The following is a 26,603-nucleotide window of genomic DNA, read 5'->3' on the forward strand; positions in this document are numbered from 1 at the left end:
GCATTAGCAATGACTAAATGATCCTTTTTCTGATTTATCTTTCCTCTACGTTTACGATATCTGTTTTGAGCTATTTTGATCGCAGCTTGTTCTGCACTGGTTTGATACGTGGCTGCCTTATCTTGTAATAATTTAGTTTGTCAAGACAACATGGTAACATTATTCTTTGAATCCACAAGCTGCTTTTCCAGCTGCTCATTTACCTTTTCTAACTGTTTATATTTGTCATGCATTTTTCTGTAGGCAGACAAAAGTATCCACCCTTGTCTGCCAAGAACTGAAAGATACTTCCCTTCAACCAGTACTTTCCTTAAGCAGGACAGAACATCAACTGGTTCTGCTTCATTCAAACATTCGTCCCAGCTTTCTGATAAACCAGCTGAATGTGAAAATTCACTAGCTAACTCATCATAACGTGCACAGCACCATCCAGGAATTTGAAAAACACTCTTTTCACACACGTCTTTAGAAGCAGATGCTTTAGTCTTCCTGACAAACATATTTTCACTCTATAATGTAATTTACTTTTGACTGAGCCAAGATATACACCCTGAAAGGAGTCGAAAAGACTCTCTGGAATGCACTTCTTAATCTGAAGAAGACATTTATTATAGCTTTTTGCAAGGTTCGTGAAGGAAGGTTTGAATAGTACAAAATTTACTTACAAAATGTGCAACAACAACCTAAGACCATGTATAAAATATCTTCAATCTATAAACAGCAAATATATACATGCAAAGTACCTGAGGTGCATATACATGCACCTCAGGTACTTTGCCTTAGTCAATCGCTTCATTGAATTCAAGGAACTACAATTACATTTAATCTTTTAGAAGTGATATCTTTGCTTGTGTGTGTTGAATATTTGTTGTTTTGGTCTTATTTTACCAGATAAATAATGACTATTTTTCTAAAGTGGTGTGGAGTACTTTTGTGGTGTTTTCAGTGTGTTACTGGTTGTGTGTATAAATACTTTACACATTTGAGATAGGCCTGACTGCTCGTGGCTAGCTACCAAAGGGGTGAGCAGGGATTATTTTAGCTGCAAAACTGCCTTACCATTACTAGAGTGAGGGTTCCTACTTGGACAGAGTGCAAACTACTGACAACTAAAGACTCAATTTCTAACAAACAGCAACAATATAACTAATGAATTTTCTCTGAAGCTCTCCAAGAACAGCGTGTCAACAGAAAACATCAGTAAACATTTTGCTTCGTGTGGTGGCAATGGGAAATAAAAACATGGCTTTTCCCAAATCTAAGATGGAGTTGAGGCCAAACTGAGGGTTAATTTGCTGTGTCAAGAAAACATAGTTCTGCATATCACAGCATCGTCATTGCAAATGCAAAATATTCATTTTACAAAGCAAATATTATTCAAACTGAATTAACACGCACAGGGTAATGCAGCTCCAAGGTGACACCTCAACAATTTTAGGTAGAATTATGCTGCCTGAAGTACCTATCATGTTTTTACATACCCTTTAAACATGAGTCTCATACACTCTTTAGACATGAGCATTCAGTCTAGCAGTGTTAAATTTGCTGTGATGTGACTAAACCTTAACCCACACCCAACTGCCCATATATGCCATAGTCCAATGATCCATCCGGAGAGTTAAAAGTGCTACAAAGCAAAATGAATGGCAGCTGCATGTTATAAAAATGCCAGATAACATAACATGTCACTCTTGACGTATACGTTATAACGTCATTCGGTTGCCTTTCCCTTCCTGCTTAAATTCTAAATGGCGTCAAGGAAAGTCAGTTATGGTTTTTATTAGGCAACAATTTTGTATTTGTCCACTTAATTTTAAAGTTTACGCCAGTTTTCAGTAGTAATTTTAAGCACGCAGCTAGGGAAAAGGCGCCAATTTAAAGAGACATTTGTTAATATTCAATGTCTGACTTAAGGTGTAACACTGAAAGTAGGCTACTTATTATCTGTAACTTTACAACACGCTGTGTAAATTTTCAGTTCCTTTAAAACCATACACATATTCTCGCAAACTGCTCTCATCATAAATTAGCAGGTTCTCGGATAACAAATTCGAAAAATAATTTAAAGTAATGTATTTGCTTTGGGGGTATTTACAGTTGCGTAGCAAGGGTTCTGTGGGTCCTAATGCAGGCGATGGAATTGAGGCACTTTCCACTGGCTTTTAAATTAAAAATCTAATATGGCTGTGGTGGGATCCTCACACCACGGCGCCTGGTACACTTATGTACATACTATATGTCAGGGGTCCTCAAATTGTGGGGCGGGCGCCCATAAAGGGGCCTCAAGAGGTTGGGGGATATCACCAGGCTCTGGCCAAAATAAGTATTATGCAGATACAGTGATTTATGCAGAAATTCATATATTGTGGTTTTTTTTTTTAAGTAACAGAACATAATTGCAGTGATTAAATAAATCTAGACATATTCAAACATTGCCAACTTAATAGAATTACTGTGAAAAATTCCAAGGTGGGGCTGATAATTTGTTCCCCACTGGAGGGGGCACGGCATAAAAAAGTTTAAAAACCACTGCTACATGTACTTCTACGGTTTGTTACCAGACACCTCTGTTGCTGTTTGTTAGCAGAATGAATTTGATACTTTCTTGCATAGTTACATATGTTGCTTACAGCAGCGGTACGTTGTCTTTCGATTGTAATAAAGTTCTTGGTGCATAAACCTTATTTAACAAAGAATATTCCAGAACAGTGGATTTAGCAAACAGGGCTGAGCAGCATTCTTTGTGCGTGGGCTGGGTGAGTCATTTCCTCATTAACCCTTCGCAAACTACAGCCAATCAGTGAAGCAAGAAAAGTAGACTTTAGTTACTAGGTGTGGTTTCGCGTCTGCACTATAGAAAAGGAAATCTCAAAGCAGCTCTTTTGCTTTCTACGTCCTCGACAGTAACTTCTTGCAGCTTGCAAAGGCAAGTGGTAAGTGTCGGTATAGATTTATTATCGTGCGTTACTTTAGTTTGTGATACCTGGTTAGACTTTGTAGTCGTCTCTTCTACAGCTTTTTTTTTTTTAGTTTTATTTTTTGCTTACACTCGATAGTTTCCATCGACTTGATTGCTTTCAAACCGCCATCAGGAAACATCTTGTACCTGCATTGCTTTATCTCCGGGGACGTGTGGTTTTAGAGGAGGCGTTTAATTAGTACGAAAATGCGATTTTTTTCCCTAGGTTTTGTGTTTTATAGAACGCTTACTACTCCAATGTGGGGCGCTGAAGCGTTTCATTAGTTGCAGTATTGAAACGGGTGGAGTTTCGGTTGCCAGATAGAGGGGGCGGAAGAAGTTATTCACGATTTCGGGGATTATTTATGGCGAGAAGACTGCATAGCAGACCAGGTCTGAGCCACAGGGCTCATTAGTTAGTGCACGGTCACACGGTATTGCAGACAGTCTTTACAAGGAAGGGGGTTGGGCTGCCTCCAGCCTCACTCTAGATTGCAGTCATTGTTCCTTATTTGGAAATGTTAAATTTTTGCGGTTTTGTGTCCCGTGCCAAAGTAATGTTTACACTTTCTGGAACGGGTGCGTCATCTGTAAGCCGGAAGTGCGACTGTTTTTTTTTGCCTTTGCTAGTTTGGACATGTAATGCATCGGAATAGTTCTTGTAGCCTGATTAAATTTGCACTTCGCAGTAATAGCTGGAAGGAAACCTTTACCCGCCTCACGTTTAGACCAGTTTGGGGGCCATAGCTTCGATGGGCGGAAAAATGCCACGCCTTTCAACCTGGCTGGCATTTCTTCTACTGGGAACCGGTTTTTCAGGCTACTGGACTTGGGCCTGTTACGGTAGAGACCCCGTGCATTAGGTGTGGCCAGTGATGCAATCCATTTTAAAACTGATTTGGAAATATGTGAAACCTGTGTTTCAGACAGTCCGTTTAAGCATCGTGCTGCGTTTTTGTGTTATGACATTTTCGTATTAAATGGGGCGTGCGTTTGTTGGCTACTATGTCCTTGCCCGAAGTACAAAAAATCGACACGTTTAGGGTTTGATTAGGCAAAAGCACTTGAGTGCCAAATGTATAGCTTAACTATTCTTGTATGCTGTGGAGAATATGCCCCATTCCAACTCCCTATTTCACTATTTCAACAAGCGTTGGCAAAACCAATAGGTTTCTTCTACACAAGACTTATTGGCTTTGTTTTGCCATGTTGTACACCAGTGTGGTTCCTGTTTAGCATGGCTAAAGGTTAGTGGAGTGTTTGAGTGGAGAAGTAAGGTGTTGTAGAGTGGATTTTTGGAGTGGGACGATTTAGAGTGTCTTAGAGGTGCGTAGAGGGGAGTAGAATTGAGTGGCAGTGTGGAGTGGGTTAGAGTGGATTTAGGTAGCGGGGTGGATTGAAGTAGAATGGGGTCTATTAAGGTGGCATGAGTGGGGTGGGCTGAAATGGGGTGAGGTGGACGGGATTGGGGTAGATTGGACTGGGTGGTTTGGATTGGAGTAATAGGGCTGGGTGGATTGGGGTAGGGCGTGTTGGATTGGATTGCAGTGGATTGGACTGCAGTGTATTGAATTGAGGTGGACTGCATGGAGATGGGGTGGATTGAAGTGAGCTGAACGGATTGGAGTGGAGTAGGGTGGACTGAACTGGGATAGGGTAGTGTGGATAGGATTGGTCTGAGGTGGCTTGGTGTGCGGTGGACTGAACTGGGATAGGGTGGGCTGAGTTGGAGTGGAGTGTGGTGGATTGGGGTGGGGAGTTTCAGTTTCAGTTATTGCGATGTGTTTTAGCTCCTATCGTTTTTTATTCATAAAAAAATAAACTTCTATAGAATAGAGTACTTATCAGTTGTTTCTCCAATATTTGTAAGTAAGTGCAGTGTACCTCCGGTCACATTAGCATAATATGCTATCTTCCTTGTGAAAAAGAAAGAATATCTGTTTTACTAAGTTGAGTCTATTTGGTCAAAATGAAATTTAAAGTGACTTCGAATCCCAGAGTGCACGTGACTCCTTGAACATATGTATTTGTTTAATAAACTGTCAGGATTGAAATGTGATGATCTGGAGCAATGTGGTAATTATAGTCGGGCATTAGCCTGGCACATGTTGGAAATACCAGAATGTGCTCTGGTCAAAGATGCCTGCCCATAGAAAACAAAAATAAGCATAGCAGTTCTGGCTTTGGAAGACAGCTGTCAGGACCAATTTCAGAGGCCCCTGGGAATGCAGGGGCTACTGGTCCCAACCGTGGTGGTTGAGGCCTCTTACTCCTAATGTCCTGAAGACCGACCTACTATGGAGCCTGAGCAAGTAGGTCAAGTACGTCTTCTGAACTTGACTATAAGTGGGTTCTGTGAAAGAGCAGGCCAAGGTTCCCTTGGGGGTGGGTGTGGGGAAGGGGGGTGAAATGTAGATAAAGGTTGGTGAACACAGCTTGTTATTTAAAGTGTAGTCGGCAGTGTCAGTAAATCCATGTCCAATAAAATACTTGATTTTGTATTAAAAAAACGATTTTATTTCTAACTCTACACATTCAAAGGCATAGACATTCCTAAGCAAAAGAAAATCCCCTTCAGGTCGGGGCTCTAGTGTTTTTCAGACAAATGCCTGTCCCACCATCCTTGCAACAAGATTGGGGTTATTCCCCGTTCTCTGGTGGCTGCATCCAGGAAATGTTTAGTAGTGGGCCTAATGTAAGAGTTCCCGTTTGACTCGTAGGAATACATCAGAAGTGTCTATGGTGCCATAGCACCTTCAGCAGCAAGTTCCTTTGGTCTCAACAGGCCCTTTTCAATTCTTACCAATTCATGCCGCACCGAACCAATTAGCGTTTCAGCGGGTGCCCTGACCTACAAGTTCTTGTTCTGTTCAGAAAAATCAGGCTGCTCACAGTACAAACAGCAGCAGATGCAGACTCTCTCCTGAGTGGCACTGCTGGCTTTCCTGAGTAATAAGAGATGCTCCTAGGCTTCGTAGAAACTTCTATTTTCCCCAAATGGTGGTGGAGGAATTATCTTTATGTCCCGACTGGAGCCCGATAATAGCACAATGTCCTCTGCGTTTGACGAAAGTCCTCCTTGTCATTTAGAGGCAGATCTCAATGCGCAAACCTGACCTTCCGGTCGCAACCTCTGTTTTTCCTGGGGAACGGGCTGAACTTTAGAAGACAAGTACCAACAGCCCCTCCTGGCTTACAGGGTCGATGCAGTACTTTCAAACAAATCCCAGACTCGTCCGGGCAATCCCCCACAGCACTGTGGGTCCCCTCTTAGTATATAGGGTCGGCACCAAGACACATGTGAGTCTTGGCATGCTTGATGGCACAGTTCTTCGGCGATGGCCGCTCTAGCATACAAGGCAATACGGGCTTGGTGCTTGATGCACAGCTCAGTCCATGGTGGCCCTCTCCTGGCATCCTGAAACACTCCCTACACATGGGCAATGACCCGATTGATGCACAGCTGTATTCTCGCACAGGATAGCCTCTTGGTATGGTTCCTTCTTGGATCTTGCACTTTCAAAGCTTTCCTCTTCCTCACAAGGCACACTGGTCTTGTCAGGTGGGCGCTAGTGTGCTGGGTAGCTGGTGTTGGTTTCCCTGGCTTATGTCCCTTATCCCAGTAGGGAGACTAGCAGGCCTTGGCTTCCAGTCCTGGTCACAGGCAGAAGTCTTGTAGAGCTTCCCCTTCATGCACAGCTTCCTGGCTGCTTGGCAGAAGGCAAAGTTTGGGGTCATTTCCAGACACCAAATGTGATTTACAGTCTGGATCTTTGAAGTTTTGTGTTGGGGGTACTGCTTCTTTTCAAGTGTACATGATTTTCTCTCTTCGTTGCTCTTGAAAGGCTGTATATCTCAGCAGAAGAGACTCCAAAGCCAGGCTTCGAAAAATCATAAAAATGTTACTAGACCTGCAGATCGAGTAGCTTGAATAATCTACTCGACATAACTGTAATGTTCTTGACCCGGAAACAGGTCTCAAATTATGTGATCCTAGGCAAATATTGTATTTTACAGTCTCCTTTTTCTTCATTCCCACACATGAGTGAACTTTAAAATATGTGAGTTCAGCATTTCCGCTGTGTAAAAAAAGAAATAAAAAAAATCCTCTTTTGTTTGATTTAAATACACTAAACATTTGCTCCATGTATAATAAATCTAGCCCACATATAGGGTACACATAATCCATGCATGACTTGCCTCTTAAGTTTGCTAATCGCTTTCCCATCATGGCAGGAGTGTTTCTCTGTTTAAACACTCACCTTTATTATTAAATATATAACTAACGCATGATGTGGTAGTGCACTGTCATTTAGAGACAGTAAATTTCCAAGAACCTTCCCACTAACTTGCAGCTTTACTGATAAAAATATATAGTGTATTAACAATAATCTGTGAAAATTAGGTGTCAGAAAACATTTATCATTTGCACATCACCAGTTAAAGTGTTCTGACTTCTTTTTTTAATCACACAGAAGTATAAAAAATTGGTCTTGCACAGCTATTTTGAAATGTTTGTAAAGTTGACTAAGTTATATAAATGTTGTGTGTTATGAAAAACCTGATACCATAAGCCTTTCATTTCACATAGATCTGACAGTTCACTTTACAAAATCCTGGAACACTGCAGTCACAAGGAGAAGTATTTGAATTGCAAGAAGACAAACTGATTTTTGACCTCGGTCTCTGAACACAGAGCAGATGTGACAAGAATAAGATTTAAAGGCATCTTAATTGCTAATTCAGTTTCTGACTGAACAGACTACCTCTTCTTGGTCCACTGGCCAGAAGGGTGGAGTGCAAACTAAAAATAGCTCGACCTCAGCCCTGAAAGCTGATAATCCCACAACACAGGCCATGGGAGTGACCGAGGTCACACATGGATGTCAGCCTCAGTGATATGTGCATCAAAAGGATGGATTCCCAGCTCTACTCTGATTCCCTGGTCACCCAATTGTGTTCTGTGATGCATGCAGGCCGCTTCCTTATGAGCTCTCCCATCTCACAGGAATGTAGCAATCCACAAATCTGTCTGGGGGATTCCTCTCTTCCACATGTTTTCAACAGGCAGTCCTGGGCTCCCTAAAATAGAAGTCATGGTATTCCATGTAATGTACTGTTGCATGTGCAAATGCACTCAATGTACATATACCGCACACATACTGTCCCCTTCATGTATTGTGCCTCCCCGGAGCACACGTATCCAGTACATAGTACTCTGTGCACAGTTGTGTAACTTTCTGTATTGTGCCTTGGTGTGCAGTTGGCAGATACTTACAATGCCATAACATACGCGAGCTGCATAACACTTCACCCTTCATGTATTCGCAAGCACACATGCTTTTATTGCACATGCACTGCCCAGCCCAGCCCTACATTGCTCATGTAATGTATTCCTTGCAGGCATACATGCACTCAGAACATGCCCTAACCATGTTTGTACTGCACAGCACTACCCTGTACTGTAACCTTCCAAGGCACGCATACAACCAGTGTAGTCATTACTCCTGCATTACGCAGCCGTCTACATCTACCTGATGGTAGGCCAAGGGTGAGTTGAGCACACATTTGCGAATCTTTAAAAATGTGAGTGAGCCTGTAGACCTTACTCCAATGATGGAGTAAAAAGGACTTGCTCACTTCACAGTATGTTACCAAGCTGCACTTGTGCCCCTTACATCTTGGTGAGGGCAATAGCTTTCCCACTACTATAAGAGTAATGCTTTGGGAACCACTTCTGGTCCAATATGACCACAAACTGTGCCCTTGTCATCGTGCACACACATGATCTGTGTTTGTGTATGACAAGAATCGGCATTAGGGATCCAGACAGCAGTACAGTTGCGTACTCTGGGCCTGGGTGCACGTTGTTTACCATGCAGAAGACTCTTTTGTACCAGCCCTTTAGCTTTGTCTGTGCTGGTCATAATTATTTAAATGTTTATGGTTTGGGAGATGCTTTAAACAATTCTTTAAAAAAAAAAATAAGACCTAACTCAAAGCTACTTTATTGTCTCAGAAAGCACGCACTGCCATTGTAGAATCTGGCTCTTAAGGAAACCACTGTGTGTGTGGCTTTTCTTCTTGGGTATCAGAATCTCATGACTCACTGTGAAGTTAGCCAGTGGTTGAAGTGGGCTGACCTGTTGCTTTACCCAGCAGTGCTGTTTGCTAGTGGACAGAAGACCAGCATTTGCAATGCAGTAGGTCTAGCATTTGCTTGAGTTGGAGCTATTGGCATTGTAAATTCAGAACTGGACTTTTCTTGGCAGATAAATTGGTCAACCCTGCCTCATAATTTCGTCTTATTCTGCCATATAATTCCAGTGGCCCTGCATATAGCTAAAGCACTTCCATTTAGTAACACACATATCATTTGTAAGAAACATGGTCATGTAATCATATTGTTAGTCCCTAGAAAGCATAACCCCATGAAAAAAACAAGAGAAAGTAATGCAGTTTAACAATATAATTAGCTCCTAGAGGGTGTTTTAATGGTAGCAGGCCTACTGCAATTATATTAATACAAGACCTCTAAAACAAAAGGTTTCCTTGCTGTAAAATAAAAGTTATAGCCATGGGAAAGGTTAAAAGATGTATGGTGGGATGGGTTATTAGTTAGGAGTCCCCACTAACATAATGTGGGGACCCAGAGATGATGTAGACAGAGCACATTTTGGTCAATGTTTTGAAGGTGATCCTTTTGGCCTAGGACCACCTCAGGCTGAGTTATGATCAATATTGTTTTGTAAAAGTAATGCCTTGCCTTGCAAAGCATTATGGGGTAAGTTTCTGTGCCATGAGTATTTTCATATGTTGATATGTCTGTAATGCTTAGAACAGCCCCTTGAGGACACCACAATGAAAATAGAATTTGTAAGAAACATGGTCATGTACTGTATAGTTAGCCCCTAAAGGGCATAACCACACGAAGTAGCAATAACTAATAGTGTGGGGACCCAAATATGACTTGGGCAGAAAGCGCAAGTCATACTGAACTTTTTTATGGTGGTCCCATTGCCGTCCTAGGACCACCACAGACTACGTTTTATGGGCAAAAATATTGTAAAAAAGAATGCTTGCAAACCATTATGGGTCGAGTTTTCCTGAGCACAGTGAATATTCTAGTATCTGCTCTCCTGCTGTGCCAGGAGATCGCTTTTGCTTTGAGAATTTGTGTTTTATGTAAAGTGTTTACCAATTTCAAGTCTTTTAAGGGGAGAGCCACAAGAAATTACTTTGATTAGGTAACTGTGAACAATATGACCAGCTCCTCACTACCGCTGATCGAATTTACCCTGTTGTGCCTGTTTGCTCTGTGAACGGCATGGCCGCCATGCAGTACGAAGGTGAGACAAAAAAAGTAGTTTGCCCACGCTTAAGCATATCGGAAATTCGACAATAATCCATGCAACAGGTGACAAAAACAGCCTCAGGGCTGGACAAACATAAAGCAACTACCAATGATCACACAGGATCTTTGAAAGGCAAGCCTACAAACAAGTGAAAGTGATAGGTGTGAGGTGGGTGTGGTTAAAAGCCCACAATACTTACAACAGGTCAAATCGCTTGTGCGCTCGACCTAAAAAACATGAATGACACAATAAAAGACCAATGGATGAAGACAGTTGACGGAAAGCCCCCTATAAGTAAATATGTTATGTATATATTTCGTTTTAATAAAATGAAAAGCTCTTGGTGAATGTTAGACCTTAAAATAGTGTTTTTTTTATCTTATCATTTGGTTACACAGTCATTGAGTAAGATTGACTGATCCTAAATAGTGCTAGAGAAATCTTCACATGCTTTATGCTTATTTGGCTTGAACAAAAGATGGAGACAATATATATATATATATATATATATATATATCTATCTATCCTCCATTCCGCCTGTAAAGATTAGCAGTAGAGATAGGCTTGGAATCACTGAACCACAGTAACAATTGGAGTATAGGTATTTTTTCTTTTGGTGAACGTCATGCTCTATAACACCATGAAATGTATTGAAATTCCGTCTTGGTTGAACTGCACATAAAGAGCAATGCCACAGTACTCCCTTCCTTAGTACTGTGTGAAGAGTTCTGGTGTGACAAGTTTTCAGATTTTTTGGATTTCTCATTCAACAGCCATATTTTATACTTTTGGTCCATCGTGTTATTGTTTTAAAATAAACCTTAACTTTCATGTGTGAGATTCCACTAACCTGTATGGCGGTGGGGGCAATAGAGACTGTTCCTTGGCTTGAGATTTATTCTACTTTTTTTCTTGTATGAAGTGCTCTGGTTACAGTATGACTAATTGAGAGCAGAGGGGAGAGAATAACCGTGACAGCGTGAAACAAAAGTTCAGTCCTCTTCTTAAAGTCATAGTGCGGCTCCAGGTTCAGATGCAGCAAGGCTTTTTTCTGGTGTCTTGACTCTAGCAAATCCTGAACATGGTCTGGTAATTTTTGCAAATTTTGGCGGAAAATCTCTTTTGCAAAGGTGGCATGTGGAACAACAAAAAATGGTGAGAGTACACTGCATATAGGTAATACTATGCTGGTATGCATGTAGGCCAAACATAGCTTAAATGGTTGCTTCTTTGAAGTAGGAAATGATCAGGCAGATAATGAGGTTTGTGATGGCAAGTTGCTGTGTATAGCAGATATTGATAACCTGGCAAGGCAATTGAATCTCCCTTGAGGGAGTTCTCAAAGGAGCGAATGCTGCATCTACAGAACTTGGTTTTCAGTGCAGTCTGCCCTCAGCATCATACAGAAGGAGCCAGCGGGTTAGCCTCCACTAACTTAAGCCATTGGTTCGATTCGCTGTGAGTCATGGTATTTTGTGCATGCACTCTCTTAAAAAAGTAGTTCTCTTCACTCCCAGAACTGGCCAGTTATTCCTTTTATTTATTTATTTATTTATTTATTTATTTATTTATTTATATATATATATACACTTTTTTGGTTTTGCCTTGGTTTAATCTTATTGTGCAGGCCTAGCAGCTTTCCACACACTATTGCCAGTTTGTTAATTTGCTATGCTGCTGCTTACTGTGCGCCAAGACCTGCATGGACACTGCTTCTACAGATGGTCATTTTTATTTCAATGGTTTTGGGATACCTTTTTACTGTTTAACCATCCAGAATGGCTGATGTGTTTCTTTTATATGTGATGGCAGTGTTGGCATCGTAATTAAATGAAAGTATACCAAAACCATTTTCATTTTTACTTATTTTTAGCAAAGCCTGTGAGCCTCTACTTGGTGCTACTGGAACTTTTACAAGTGTTTGAATTCTTCTCTCCCCCTCTTCTAAAAACCAAAACTACTGCTTTTTGGGAGTGGCTGCTGGCATATTCTGCCTTCAACATTGTCTGTCAAAACTTTTGTTTTGTGAGGCATAAGCTGCCTTTGACAAACCTGTCATATACTACTACATTTAATCTTTCACCTGTTGGTTTTGCTAGTGCTCAAGTTTAGATGATTTGAAAGGTGAGCATGATAAGAGGAAACGAGGCAGGAAGTGGCTGTTAAGGAGTTCTAGGAAGGGAATTGAATATGTGTTTTTTCGAATATGCTTGTTTACTTTCTTACTTACTGCCTTTTATGCCAACTGTCCTGTAGGGCAGCAACATAGGACTAGGATAGTTGGAATTTGACTCTACGAAATTACATTATAATTACATGAGACTCTGCAGAATTCTGTGACTGGGCAGAGTGGGGGTTTGGCACTATTTTCTTAGCGCAAAATGCGCCATGCCTTCAGAAATGAATGCAGTGATGTATTTTACGCTAAGAAATAGCGCTGCCAAATACCAAGTGCAGTGCACACCCATTGGTGCCCTTACTCTGCAGTAATCACTGGAGATTATTTAATGGCAATGAGGGTATGCACTACCCCCTCAAATGCATACAGTGGTTACTAAACAAGGGCAGAAGAGGGAGATGTCCCTCTATGTTTAAAACTAAGTGCAGATCAAACTTTAAACATTGACAGACTGCTCCCTCTTCCAGCCCAGTTTTAAAACCAAACAATGAAGATTAATTCCCCAGGCAGAATGGTGGCATTAATTGGTAATTCTCCACTACAGGGGAGTAATGAGGAATTACAAAATTCCTGCGATTCTGCTGGTGAAATTGATGATTTTTCACAGGCCTACAGTGGACCTCCACTTCTGTCTGTCTTGGGCACATTTCTGTACGGTGCCTCAGCTTTGGTTCAGGGTCTTCATTTCTGTTTCCACAGTTTGTGTCTAGAAATATTTTGGCCAGCCCCTCTTACAATTACCTTCTGGCGTCCACTGGAGAGCAGTTTTTGCAATGGAGTCTTCTCTTCTAAAAAGTGTGTCCACCGTTATCACTTAATGATGGTGTCTATGCTTTCTTGCATCTGGTGAGCAGTTCCTGGTTGGAGATGGTTCACAGATCATCTTTGCAGGGCCATATTAATGTTATGTTCGAAGTCTTTCTATAGTTCAGGCATCCGGACATGGCCATTTTTGCAGGGCCATATTAATGTTATGTTCGAAGTCTTTCTATAGTTCAGGCATCTGGACATGGCCATTTGCTAATGGTTTAATTGTAAAATAACTACTATGGGCACCTACATGCACCATAACGCTCTGAATGCCACTTTGTTTTTTTTTGTTTTTTTTAACTCTTCCTTTGCAACATAGCTGTCATCCACATTGAAAGAGTAAACTTTTTTTTTTTTTTTTTAAAGTGTGCAGATTGCCACTGCTGATCTACAAGAATCTGTCTCCTAAAGGAATGATCTGATGAATTTGGCAGTACTTGCTATGTATCTTTTTGGTACCTCAGCTTCCAACAAAGGACTAGAGCATTCTGTCTCTCTGGGGATAGGTTAGCATGATCTCTCAAGCTGTTTATAAAAGTAGGGCCTATGTGCCATATAAATGGTTGTAATCCAATGTGTGTGTGGTCAGCCACTTCAGTGGATTTCTCGTAAATCCTCACTAGCCCCTAAATATAGTGCAACGTGACATGTCTCGTGTTTACTTGAAAATCCATTTCATGATCTTGGGAGTTCAGAGGCTTATCTTTATAATGCATAGTCACTTTAAACACTTGTTGATGGGATACAGCTTGTCGTTCTGAAGAAACCTTTATTGTTCTAGTCCGCTTTGCTATAGTCACTTGTTTGCCTGCATTTCTCCATTAGTGAAGTTTTCCCGGCAGCAGTTTAAGGCTAGACATTGAATTAAGTTCAACCACCAGCTGACTCCAGATAATCCAATTGGAAAATGTTAGATAAGAGCTTCCACAGTCTTTCTAATCCTTTAAGGCTTTGCCGCAAAGCCTTCAGTAGACCTAAGGTTTGCTCATTTCTTGTACACAGAGACCCATTTTTCTGAGACAACTGTAGCAAATTTGCTATACCCTACAACATTATATAAAGTTTAGGGATATTAGTATGGGTGCTTTTGTTTAGCCCTTGGGAGACCCAAATCGGACAACCAAATTTATCTTGGTCAGGGCAGGTAATATATAAAGCAAAATATTCTGGTGCTTAAACTTTCCTCTCAGAGCTGGGAGTTATGAGAGGCAGTGAGACAGGAGAGCAGATTCAGTGATTAAACTACACTAAATAAAATTGGCAGATGAAATATCTCAGCCAAAATTTCAGCACTGAGGAGGACAACATGGCAGGGTAGAAGGCTGTCAAACAACACCCTGTTGAAAATGGCCTTCTTTGCAGTGACTTCTTCAATCGTTTTGTGTTTTACGGTCAACTTTGTGCTGAATTTGTTTTTGTTGGCCTTAAGACTATGCACTTTACCACTGCTAACCAGTGCTAAAGTGCTTGTATTCTCTCCCTAAAACATGTTTACATTGCCTTATACCCACTCTGCATATCTCATCTACTTGCAAGTCCCATGTAGAGTGGTATTCCATATACCCAGGGTCTGTAAATTTAAATTGCACCAGTGGCCCTGGACCCCTTATTGTGCCAACCACAAACGTAGCCCTTTAAAACTTGTCTCATGCCTGCCATTGCAACCTGAATGCAGGATCACACTGCCATGACGACTTGGTGTTTAAACCTTGCCAAAACCTAAACACCACTTTTATTACATACATTATCCCCTAAGGTAGGCCCTAGGTAGCCCAAAAGGTAGGGTGCTGTGTAATTAAAAGGTTGGACATGTACTTTAAAATTTTATATGACCTGCTAAGGGAAAAACTCCCAAATTTGTATTCCACTGCTGTGAACTTTAACCCTCCCTTAGGTTAACATTGGGGATTCTTTTTTTTAAAAATAAGATGTAATTCATAATTGAATAGAGGTTGATATCACATGCTTGGTATCTATGGAATTGTAATGATAAGCCCTCTTAAATGGTAAAGTTGGATTTTTAATTACAATTTTAAAAATTGTCCTTTTCCTGCCCTTACTATCCCTTTGTGCCTTCAGCCTCTCTTCGGTTACAGGGTTAAGCACAGGTTAATTCAGTGACTTTTTATGGTTAACCCTGCAAGGGACTGTGGCTGTTGCTTGATCAGGGCTCACACCCAGTCAACCAGCAACCCAATTTCCCACACACCCCATGAAGCTTGGTTCTCTAAACATAAGGGCAATTGCTGTGTTGGAAGTATAGAACACTAGTAAGAACTGGAATCAACTTGACTGACATGCAGTTATTTCAGGGCAGTATCGGGAAAAGTGGTCTCACTTTTGTCTTATTAAGGAAAATCAAACGTGCAAAATAGTGCTGATTGAACTGTAAAACTTCATACTGATAAGTTATATCTCTTGCTGTTATAAATAAAAGAAGGTAAGGATGTTTTAAAAAGATGTGTGTTTGCACAAGTTGGGGTTGGCGGGTGAGCTGTTGTTTAGCTCACCGCAAGATTTCTATAATCTTTTCAAAGGAGTAACACGGAGAGATTCTTAATCCATGTCCACTTCTAATTGAAAACTCATGATGGTTCACATTTGATTTGATTTGAGATGACAAGCTGCAGAACTTTGTTTCCTTTACTACTTCATAGGTGTGTTGAATTTTAATTGGTTTAGATGGCACTCAAATGTTGTGTAGTTTTGACAGTGCCTTGTGGCATTGTAGAACTTCATATCCTCTATGGAAATCCATCATTTGTGTACACTCAGATTTCCTCTGATGGGCCTGTGCTGTTAATGTTACTTCTACATATTTTATTTCCTAGTTTAACACTAGATATCGTGAAATTGTCCCCATCTTGTTTGTGTGTCTTCCAGGGAGATACTTCAGTAAATGTATTATCGTCCTGGTCGTATTTATTGAGAGATGCATTTTATTTCAGAAATCTTGCTCAGGGTTACGTGACAGTGTTTTCTGTTAAGTGTCCTTTAAAAAAAAAAAAAAATTGTGCAGTATTTGGTCAAATCCTTTTCCCCCTAACCCAGCGACATTGATTCAATTAGCATTCTACAGTGCATATTTGAAAAAACAGTGTGTGTGATTTCTTTAGGAAATGCATTATCAGCTTAAGGCAAATAAACATGCTGCTGTAATAAATGGCTCAATGGAGATGTGGGCACCTGAAAAAAACGGTAGAGTGCACATTGATGTAATGGCAGATTGCCTGTTGGTGAACTGCATGCATTATCATGAGAGCTATAATCTGTGTGCATGATCCTCCTGGAACCCTAATGGCAGGTGGCACGACAGACTTTAAAGACTACTACCTTACTTTTTTTAAGGATAAGATTTTCTTTGGAATTTGCTTGCAAGATAATCATGCCATCAGCATTGTGAAACTTTAGTAATTATATTGTGTGTCAGATTATGAAGATAGCTCTGCTGTAGTCAATTGGATGTGTGTTCTGGGACATCCAAAGAAATGACCATGCTGACATTTTCAAAGCAAGTTAATGCCAAGTAGTCTGATGCAGGAATAAGGGACACCTATACAGCAATCCGGCCACTGCGCACTTAAAGAGCAGTCATCAAAGAAGGAAAATACAGACGTGATGGTACTCTGTATTTTCTTTATTATATGTTCTAACGTGACCACGACATTGGGAGCATGGAGTGACCTATAGATTCTCAAATAATATTCTCCGCAACCCTTTGGCCCCAAAGTGACAGACCTTGGAGATAAGTGAGAAGTGGAAGTTTCAAATTTTAAACGCATACATAATTTCAACTCTTAATTACATTTAATTTCTGGAGTCATCATTAATGAGAGTGTGAGTTACAGCTTAAAGTTTGATTAAATAACTTGTTTACCTCTTTTTGTTATCAGTTAAGTACGAATTACAGAACAGAACATAGCGTAAGCTTGTCTCATAAATCTGATCCCTAGTTTAATTTCTAAGAGAAAGAATTGTTTAGTGAAATAACTTGTGAAGAGCTCTTTCAATAACAGTCCTAGAAAGCTTAGTAACGGAATAATCGGAGTCAGAATGTTATCAAGAATGAAATTGAAAACAGAAAAAAAATGGAACAAGTGCCTAAGAGTCTGTCTAGCTGCTAAGGCTGTCCCTGGCTCAGAGTGCACATACGAATGACTGGGGCCAGTGCCTAATCTTCTCTTTCCCAGAGACACTTTTTATACATTATACAATGATGCAAAAGTTTCAGCAATTTAACAGATAAAATTCCTCTTCCATCCAAATAGGAAGCAAACCTTCCATGGGGCAAGGACAGTTGCACTTGAAGTGTTAAGTTCTAACAAAGAGCCTTCTAAAAACAAGATACATTTGACTACACTTTTAAAACTTCCAAACATTCAGTAAAGTTCTCGTCCACATGGTTTCTGAAAGGCAGAACATTTTTATGCGCAAACAGATCTTGTCTTTTCTATTCTGGCCTATTCATAAAGAAACAGGTTTTAAGATTAGTCAACCAAATTAGAAACTTTAATGCAGGTCAAGCAGGAAAGAAGAATATTTTCTTTGTTAGCATAGGAGGTTTGTGTCATACAAATTATGTGAACTGTCATGTTAGATGTAAGTAGTAAAAAAGACTTACCAACATTGGCATCTGTGAAGCGCATGTGCAATCTTTAGAAAAGACAAAATAAGCGTTTAATATGCAGCGTTTGTTTAGGGCTATAATTCGCTCATACAGGTTAGTATTTAAATGCATATTTCTATTAAAATCTCTAGCAACATCCTGAGTGCCCACTTCCAATTCCAAAAAGGAAGCTCCTATTGACCGTTTTGTCAACAAGGGACAGTTTTATGCCAAAGAGATCAGGAACCATATGTTTCAAAGGATATCTGAACTGTTCTGTATCTGTAGCAGGGCATATCTCTGGAGATAGTCTGTAACATTATGTGAGGAAAAATAATCTGATTGTGTGCTGCATCTTGAGATTTAAATCGTCAAAGAACCAGCTGGGTGTTCTTTTTTTGTTTTAGAAGCTGACCCATTCATGTTTACATAGCCCTGGAGCACAGGCTGTGCAGGTAGTAGTGTCCTGGCCTTGCCAAAACACAAGCTATCCCTCATTGATGTAGATCACTGCATGGCAGTCTATGCTGTTTAATTAGCTTCAGTGGTGTGGCCACGTTGATGTCAAACAGCATGCCAGTGGTGTGGTGTGGTGAAATCATATGTGATAAGTATTAGCTGGACCAAAATAGATGCAAGGCCACTGCTTGTGTGTAATTTTACAGAGCAGAGATGAACCAGTTGGCTACCAGCTCAGATACACTGTATCTATCAATCTCTGGATCAAGATGGAGTAGTCCACTGTTCAGATTTTGTGGCAGGCCCATCTCTTCTGTTAGCTTTCGGTTTTCAGTGACAACACATATTGGAGGGAGACCTTTCCATTTGAGATTGGTCATTTGTGTTCATCCCATATAGTGAGGAAGACAGTAGTCACTAGTTTTTCCAGAAGTTTCCCAAGTACATAGTTAGGTTATAGAATGGTAGCTTTATAAGTATCCTACTGTGCAGCTTTGCTTTTTTTTAATGGGGGGCTGACTGTTTTCCATTGATTCTGCAAAGTATTTGGTTGAAATTTCTCTTCCATTATGTAGCTCCTAATAATGGTACCAAGTGATTTCGGGAGGGAACCCAGCCAAAGACGACACTCCACATGGTTTAGCAGCTCAGTGTGAATACTTGCTTCAGCACCCTACATGGTGGTAGTAATCCTAATACAAATGCTACAATACATTCTTCAGCTCATGTACTATGATTTATACTACAGTTTGCTATCCACAGGTACCACACTATATCAGAAAGCCTCCTTCTTTTGTACTCCGAAGTCCCTCCATAAAATCTGTCCTTTCCTTTAAACTGTTGTTTCCCTCTCCTTTTATATCGAATGATCTTCCTCTTGCCTGTCATCCTCCGCATGCCTCCTCGAGAGCCAACTCCAAGTCGCATGACTGTTTGCCCTGTTCTCTATCATTGTATTTCTGCACATTGCCCACATCTTATATCATAGATCATAACATCTTCTTTGTAACTGCATCCGTGCAACCTTAAAATCCTTATTCTCTTTTGGGCTAGCTATTCTCCCCACTGACCTCTGTGTGAACTCTCATGATCCCTTCAAATGGATACACCTAACTCCTATTCATTTATTCTACCACAAAAACTGGAGTAGCTGCATGATATTGTTTTATAACATCAAATAGATTTTCCCCACTAACCCACCTTGATAAACTGGGTTGACAAGAGGAGTCTATAGACTAGGCACCTGTGGTATGGCCAGAGAGTAACAGAACACAAAATGCCATTTAAAGGATAGACTGGGGGAAGTAAGCAAAACCATAGATTACATGGCAATCAAATCTTGGAATGTAGCCTATGTAGGATGGGGAAACCCAGACTGGCTGAAAGTTATAGATACTGCCCATGTAATCTGCTTGCACGAAACCTGCTTTAAGGAAGGCTTCTGTCTAAACGGATAGGTTTCCATACTTACCCCAGCTACTCCATTGGGTTGTGGGAGAGTAAAAAGAGGTTTGGCAACACTCATTTCAAATTTAGCCCCTATTACTATTAGAAAACAATTTAATAGCTCCCCTTATTACCAGCTTGCACACTTGTCCATTGAGCTGAAAAAAAGGTTATTTTGAGGAATCTACTATGTGCATGTTTGGATTGGGATTTTTATACGAGGAAACGCCAATTTCCGGTTAGTTTAGCCTGTGGCTATGCAGACTGTTATGGGAAAGAACAATCTCATTTTCCTTACGACTCATATGGCGAGTCTATAAACAAAATGTTGTACAAGCTAAATATGGAGATAACTCAGCTAGAGCCAAACACAGTGTTGCTCCCTACATTACATGAAAATGGACAATGTTCCATTATAGACCACGATTTTGGTAGCTGAACTAAATTTGGTCAGATCATTTAAGATGGAACCTTCAGTTCTTAGTCATCACTCTGTGCTTAAACTAACACTAAATATCATCAGTCATAAGACAGAGGGCTACAAGACAAGCAATTACTATGAAATCAGTGGGTAAAAACGGGGTCAGCTTGAAATGAGCAGGTATAAACTGAAATGGGCTATTAGAAAGTGTAATTATGGATGCTTTTGATATCTGCACTGAATGAGGAGTGAATCATGAAAGGCTTCTAACAGCATTTCATAAAAATGTAACTGCAGTTGCAAACAAATTGAGAGTTCCAATAAAGTACCATAGTAAACTCAGCAAAGCCCATGACTGGTTTGATAATTACTGTACTAGTGCTAGCACTCAGTTAAGGAAAAAGCTACAGAAATGCCTGAGAAATAGGGGCCGTAGCCAAGAGTTAAGAAGGAATTATAAATTAGCCCTATCCATCTGAAAAAAGGAACTACAGGAGTAGGCTGGGGAGAAGGGAATGCGGGCAGCGACTGCCTTTTGCTTTGGAAGACCGTTAATTCCCCTTTCCTTAAAGATAACTTTATGCTTACCCTGGCATTTTCAGTTGCCCCTGAAGCATGGAAGGCTCACTTTGGTGGGATTTCAGGGATGTGGAATTCCTATTGCCCGACGCCAGAAACATATTGTTTGGGGTCAAGGGCAACAAGTTTGTTTATTTTGTCTTTGGGACAAGTAGGCCCAACCCCCTGCAGCACAAACCCTTCGGCTGCTAGTTAACAGAGAAGAGACTGTCTGCAGTTGAGGTGTCTATAAGTTAATGGTGTTTGAACTTGTATTTATGGTTAATTATTGAAAAGCTTTTATTATTAGGGTGAGTGCTGTAAAAAAAACTTTGTAAAGTTACACTGCACTACTTAAAGTATACACACATCTGAAAAGTTTGACAATATGAGACTAAGTTTAATTCTTCCAGAATGCTGTCTGACTATATGCAGATGTTTGCAGAAGCTTGCAAGCAAGAGTGATGAATATTTGCTTTCAAAATAAAATGTTCAGGAAAAAAATGCAGGTAGTTTAAAAAAAAAAAAAAAAAAAAAAAACTATTGCTACCATGAAACTTTAGGTGCTATTTCTTTGAATTGGCATTTTAGTAAAATGTGTTAATGCATGCTAGTATTTCCCAAAAATATTCCTAATGGAAAATCATTGTACCATTTTCAACAAGATTATGGGAAGCATGAAGATAAACCAGCACTGGCAAAGCCAGCCGATCCAACAGTTGTTGTGAGTTTTTTGGTTTCGTCAATGCAGGTCTTGTTTTGACGTGGCTTTTGTAACGCCTTACTGTTGTGGGAGCTGCCAGGCCATCACCATTGTATCAAACACTGGAAAAAAAACAACAAAAAAACTATTTTAGTCTCAAAAAGCACACATTGCCACTAGTGGTGTACCAAAATTCCACCAGGCCCCTTGGTGCAGGGAGACCCCTCCAAGGGACTCACTCCCTCAGCACAGCACTTACCCTGTGGAAATCTGGAGGGGGTTCTTAGTAGACGGGCCTCCTCCAGTTATGTTATGCCACAGGCCCTGGCATTGGGGAAAAAAAACTATTTTGTGTGCCAGTATTCTCCTTGTGAAACAGCAGAATGTGATTACTCTTAGTAAAGCCAGCCAATAGATAGATAGATAGAGAAATAGAAACAAAAATGTCCTGGTCAATGCCAGACCTAATTAGGGACCCAATTCGTAAAGAAAGTCACAAAAGCGCACCCATGCTAAATGTCTTTGAATTAGTGGCTTTCATGAATTCACAAGAACTTACAGCAGTTAGACAAGGAAACCGTACTCCTAGAAAATAACTGTGAACTGTATTTTAGTACAAGCACTTATGCATGTGTAGATTTGCTCATATGAAAAGCTATTGAGCGTTTACAAATTCACGTGGACTGCAACCACTTTTTTTTTGTTTCCACAAGCCTGAAAGAACTTCTACTTCTGCTATTGTCAGGAGTAAATTTCCAACCTTTTTCAATATGGGGAAAGATTAGAGTACAGCTAGTGAACATCATTAAAACATCCAAGTTAGTAGATTTGCAGACTCCAAGGCATTCCAGCCCTGGAACTATTGCTTACTGCTTCCTCTAGACCAGGTACTTAGATCTGCGCAAAGGTAGCAAAATAAAAAATTGCTATAGTAGGTATTGAAACATCAAGTATTCAAGCCCTACTGAGGTTTCTCTTTTACCCAGGCTATTATCAGAGCTCTTACAGAATGACACCACTGCCGTAATTTGTCGCCACACTACATGGTACCAAAAGTACAAGTAGATTTTTTTTTTTTACAGGACAAGTAAATTTAAGAAGCAACCTGTTCCCTGTACAAGTAGATATTTTATTAAATCCCACACCCCTGGAACTTTAATCCAAACAATTCAGTTCAGTCCTTGGTTTATTTACGTTTAGGGTTACAAAAGACATCCAGCAGGGCTGTGTCTTGGCCCGCTCCTGTTTTCACTATACATTAACTGGGTCAATGCCCTCTTTCAAAGGCTAAATGCAGACGCACCAGAAATAGATTCCTGTGTCACCCCAATATAATTATATGCAGCACTGCTATCCAGGACAGTGAATGGCCTTCAGATTTTAATTGATAATTGTGTATCCTTTATGGAGGGCAGAAATCTAAAGCTTAATTTAACCAAAACTTATACCATAGTATGTGGCAAGGGAAGAAAGAAGGATAGGTCACAGGCCAAAAGCTTTAGCAGGTAAAGATTTTTAGCTATCTGGATAGTTTATTCTCACAGGAACGGGCACTGGGGACCTCACCTAAAAACTGCATACTTAAAATTTATTAGGGCTTCTGATGCGGTTTTTAGATCTGCCAATACAATTGGAACAAAACTGATTAGAGAAATTGTGAAACTATATACGAGCAAACGTTTCCCAGTTGCTTTATATGGGGCATCAATTTGAGGCATGACAAACAGTAAATGTATCCAAATTCAGGAGAATACCTTTTTTATGTAGACTTTTAACAGTCCCACTGTCAACCCCAGCCTATATAACGCACAAAGAACTTGATGTTTTGTATAGAGAAGATTACATTCATCTCAGCAGTGTGACAAAATGGTACAGTATTTGGAGCAGTTCAGGCACTAAATTTAATAGAGACGTTATAAGGGATTGCCAAACACTTGGGCCGACTGCCATATTGCAACCCTGGTGGTTGGACCACTGGGAACATGATTCCCGATGGGCTGACTGCAGTCAATCTTGGTCAGCCATGGTGGCGCCGAGTTCAGTGCTGATCATATTTCCAGTTTCCACCAAACTTTTCATGGTGGGGACCCATCCATGAAAAGGCTGGCGGAACCACACAGATCCCTGCGGCACCCCTGCCTAGCAATCTCAGAATGTGCACTGTCTGCAGTGCACATGGTGCGCATTCCAAGGGTCCTGGTGTGCTATGGTGTTGGCCTCAGCTCCCTTAAGGGAGCCAAGACCAATACCTTAGCACTGTTCCCCTGGGGCTAACTGGCGGGAACGTCATAATACGATGTTCCTGCCGGTCAGCCCTTTGGGAACATCTTGATACAACAGGGAATGAGGCAGCCAGGTTGACAGCCACCTCATCCCCACGAGATTGGCAGTCGTCTAGCCGACTACCAAACTCCTAATGAGCACCTTGATCAGTATGAAAAATCCCCCTGGTTCCAGTTTATAAATGGTCCACTGCAGAAACTGGGCGAAAATTGATAAATAATTCAATATCCATTTCAATAACCTCCAACCTTGGGGTTTGAAGTAGCATGCCACTTGCTACAAAGCTCTTTAATAACTTGTCAGGGGTAGAAGGAACCATATAAAGGCAATTGCCGTACAATTATATATACATTGTAAGTATATGTATTCTTAGCTAGGCATGTTTATTTTTTAGACTGCAGTCTGCAGCAGTAGCCTGTAGGTTTATCCCATTTTCATTTATGGGTGACCTTGGAAAAGCATTTATCAAGGCGACTAATCAGTGATTACCCATGTTCCTCTGTCACTCTTAAATCACACCCACAGGGCATTTATCAGCGCTGCCTCTATGCAGAGCTGTTTACCCTTCACTCCCAGCTAGACCATGGCAAGGAAAGACTGTCAGTAATGTGCAAATTCTCAATAGCAAAGCGGTGGATGTCTTTTGAATGAGCATCAGGCAAAATCCTATTTGCTCTAACTGAACACACTGGTTTTATTTACACTGTTTCTACTCTAACTATAAGATTGGCTCCTGACTATCCATAACCAGTGCTTGCCTGTTCCTTGCCCCTTATGACTCTGGGTTAGTGTAGGAAAGTACCATCTTGCCTGGCATGTTACCCCCATTTTTCACTGTATATATGTTGTTTTAGTTGTATGTGTCACTGGGACCCTGGTAACCCAGGGCCCCAGTGCTCATAAGTGTGCCTGTATGTGTTACCTGTGTAGTGACTAACTGTCTCACTGAGGCTCTGCTAATCAGAACCTCAGTGGTTATGCTCTCTCATTTCTTTCCAAATTGTCACTGACAGGCTAGTGACCATTTTTACCAATTTACATTGGCTTACTGGAACACCCTTATAATCCCCTAGTATATGGTACTGAGGTACCCAGGGTATTGGGGTTCCAGGAGATCCCTATGGGCTGCAGCATTTCTTTTGCCACCCATAGGGAGCTCTGACAATTCTTACACAGGCCTGCCACTGCAGCCTGAGTGAAATAACGTCCACGTTATTTCACAGCCATTTTACACTGCACTTAAGTAACTTATAAGTCACCTATATGTCTAACCTTTACCTGGTAAAGGTTAGGTGCAAAGTTACTTAGTGTGAGGGCACCCTAGCACTAGCCAAGGTGCCCCCACATTGTTCAGAGCCAATTCACTGAACTTTGTGAGTGCGGGGACACCATTACACGCGTGCACTACATATAGGTCACTACCTATATGTAGCTTCACCATGGTAACTCCGAATATGGCCATGTAACATGTCTATGATCATGGAATTGCCCCCTCTATGCCATCCTGGCATTGTTGGTACAATTCCATAATCCCAGTGGTCTGTAGCACAGACCCTGGTACTGCCACACTGCCCTTCCTGGGGTTTCTCTGCAGCTGCTGCTGCTGCCAACCCCTCAGACAGGCATCTGCCCTCCTGGGGTCCAGCCAGGCCTGGCCCAGGATGGCAGAACAAAGAACTTCCTCTGAGAGAGGGCGTGACACCCTCTCCCTTTGGAAAATGGTGTGAAGGCAGGGGAGGAGTAGCCTCCCCCAGCCTCTGGAAATGCTTTGTTGGGCACAGAGGTGCCCAATTCTGCATAAGCCAGTCTACACCGGTTCAGGGACCCCTTAGCCCCTGCTCTGGCGCGAAACTGGACAAAGGAAAGGGGAGTGACCACTCCCCTGACCTGCACCTCCCCTGGGAGGTGTCCAGAGCTCCTCCAGTGTGCTCCAGACCTCTGCCATCTTGGAAACAGAGGTGATGCTGGCACACTGGACTGCTCTGAGTGGCCAGTGCCACCAGGTGACGTCAGAGACTCCTTGTGATAGGCTCCTTCAGGTGTTAGTAGCCTTTCCTCTCTCCTAGGTAGCCAAACCCTCTTTTCTGGCTATTTAGGGTCTCTGTCTCTGGGGAAACTTCAGATAACGAATGCATGAGCTCAGCCGAGTTCCTCTGCATCTCCCTCTTCACCTTCTGATAAGGAATCGACCGCTGACCGCGCTGGAAGCCTGCAAACCTGCAACATAGTAGCAAAGACGACTACTGCAACTCTGTAACGCTGATCCTGCCGCCTTCTCGACTGTTTTCCTGCTTGTGCATGCTGTGGGGGTAGTCTGCCTCCTCTCTGCACCAGAAGCTCCGAAGAAATCTCCCGTGGGTCGACGGAATCTTCCCCCTGCAACCGCAGGCACCAAAAAGCTGCATCTCCGGTCCCTTGGGTCTCCTCTCAGCACGACGAGCGAGGTCCCTCGAATCCAGCGACACCGTCCAAGTGACCCCCACAGTCCAGTGACTCTTCAGCCCAAGTTTGGTGGAGGTAAGTCCTTGCCTCACCTCGCTGGGCTGCATTGCTGGGAACCGCGACTTTGCAAGCTTCTCCGGCCCCTGTGCACTTCCGGCGGAAATCCTGTGTGCACAGCCAAGCCTGGGTCCACAGCACTCTAACCTGCATTGCACGACTTTCTAAGTTGGTCTCCGGCGACGTGGGACTCCTTTGTGCAACTTCGGCGAGCACCGTTTCACGCATCCTCGTAGTGCCTGTTTCTGGCACTTCTCCGGGTGCTACCTGCTTCAGTGAGGGCTCTTTGTCTTGCTCGACGTCCCCTCTCTCTGCAGGTCCAATT

The 26,603-nt window shown here is 41.6% G+C and overlaps 1 protein-coding gene across 2 annotated transcripts in view; it reads left to right on the forward strand.

The window, feature by feature from the left end:
* The first annotated feature begins 2,795 nt into the window (after nt 1-2,795).
* Nucleotides 2,796-26,603, forward strand: part of LOC138287976 (annexin A1-like) — a 150,690-nt gene continuing 126,882 nt past the window's right edge. The window contains exon 1 of one of the 2 annotated variants that reach the window (XM_069229037.1): nt 2,796-2,933. The gene's annotated coding sequence lies outside the window, so the exon portion shown is untranslated. The remainder of the gene's footprint in view (nt 2,934-26,603) is intronic. The other variant, XM_069229046.1, reaches the window with a different exon arrangement.

This window comes from Pleurodeles waltl, chromosome 1_1 (assembly GCF_031143425.1).
Source record: "Pleurodeles waltl isolate 20211129_DDA chromosome 1_1, aPleWal1.hap1.20221129, whole genome shotgun sequence".
Lineage (NCBI taxonomy): Eukaryota > Metazoa > Chordata > Amphibia > Caudata > Salamandridae > Pleurodeles > Pleurodeles waltl.